The 1,622-nt window shown below is 37.3% G+C and overlaps 1 non-coding gene across 1 annotated transcript; it reads right to left on the bottom strand.

Annotated features, from left to right (window-relative positions):
- On the bottom strand, positions 1–107 carry LOC126007323 (U6 spliceosomal RNA). The gene has a single exon (XR_007494904.1). It is a non-coding gene; the product is annotated as a U6 spliceosomal RNA (small nuclear RNA).
- Positions 108–1,622: the final 1,515 nt, after the last annotated feature.

A 1,622-nucleotide genomic window follows, 5' to 3' on the forward strand; every position in this document is an offset into this window, starting at 1 on the left:
TTTAATATGGAACGCTTCACGAATTTGCATGTCATCCTTGCGCAGGGTCCATGTTAATCTTCTCTGTATCGTTCCAATTTTAGTATTTGTGCTGCCGAAGCGAGCACTGTGTGCACATTTTCTATCACCAATGTCCCCAGTTTTCTTCCCACCCACCCTCCTTTGCGTGCCTTTGATGAAGGTATTTTACTTCTCTCTCTCTCCCTCTCTCTCTTTATCTCTCTCTCTATATATATATATAAGTATATATGTATATGTGTGTATGTATATTTATGTATCTATCTCTTTTTTGACAATGTGGTTTGTACTATTGCTAATGAAGTAGTACCATGAATATCACTTTATTCCCTTTTAGCACCCAGTTCTTGTTCATAGTGATCAGTTCTAAATATCATTGTCACTGTAAGCCATTCACTACCCTAACCACATTCACCACTCTTTGTGGCAAGCTTCCTAACATGGAATTGTCTTCAGAAGAGTATTTTTATAGACTTTCAAACATCTTCTCCATAAAGAATTAAAAATGTTCTATTGCACAAATAATTAGTAATAAATAGTGGTAAAGAAACAACAGAGGGGGGAAAAAAGGAGATATAATTCAGAGCCAAGGACAAAATTAGATCAGAGTGAAAAAGGTTAAGATTAGGGAAAGAACTTCAAAGGATAGGCCATGGAGGCCTATTGAGCTGTTGTATTTTAAAGTCAAATTTGACTCTACTCTCTTTTCAGCTACACAAGCTGAACAGTTCTCTTAACAGCTGCATAACATTTCATTGTGTAGATGTACTATAGTTTCTTTGCTGAAATGAGATAGAATAATATGTATGACACCCATTCAATATCAATGTTAAAAACCACAGTGTGTAAAAGTAATAAAAGTGAGAGGGACAGTGTGAGAAAGAGGTAGATAAAGAGAGAAAGAGAAGAAAATATCTGCTATACAAAGACAGGCATGGGAGAGGGCAAGGAGAGGGTCAAGGGTGGGAGAGAAACTGGAACCATTGGTGATGGGAAATGTGCACTTGTGAAATGTGTTGTACATTGTATGATTGAAACTCGATCATGAACAATTTTGTAACTGTTTCTCATGGTGATTTTACTAAAAAATTATAAAAAAATAAAATGAGGCTGGGCAATAGCACAGTGGTTATGGCATTTGCTTTGCATGTGGCAAACTCAGGTTTGATCTCCAACATTCCAGATGGTCCCCTGAGTTGCCAGGAGTAATTTCTGAGTGTAGAGTAGTAGTAACTCCTGAGCACCACCAGTGTGGCCCCAAAACCAAATAAATAAATTAATTAAAATTTAAAATGTAAAATAAAAAGAACCTAGACCAAAAATAATAAAAAGAAAGTTCTAATTGTAAAACAGGAGGAAGGGGAAAGGGAGAGTGGGACAAAATGTAGGGAGGAATTCCTTTGATGTGATCCACAGAAATTACTGATCTTAAACAACTGGTGCTTTGCTCATTCTTTAAAACAACAACAGAGTCTGGCGAAAGAGTACAGTAGTTGGGGCATTTGCCTTGCATATTGCTGACTAGGTTCAATCCTTGGAACCTAGTATGGACCTCTGTACCCTGCCAGGAATGATCCCTGAATGCAGAACCAGTAGTAATCCCT

The sequence above is a fragment of the Suncus etruscus genome, chromosome 4 (genome assembly GCF_024139225.1).
Source record: "Suncus etruscus isolate mSunEtr1 chromosome 4, mSunEtr1.pri.cur, whole genome shotgun sequence".
NCBI lineage: Eukaryota > Metazoa > Chordata > Mammalia > Eulipotyphla > Soricidae > Suncus > Suncus etruscus.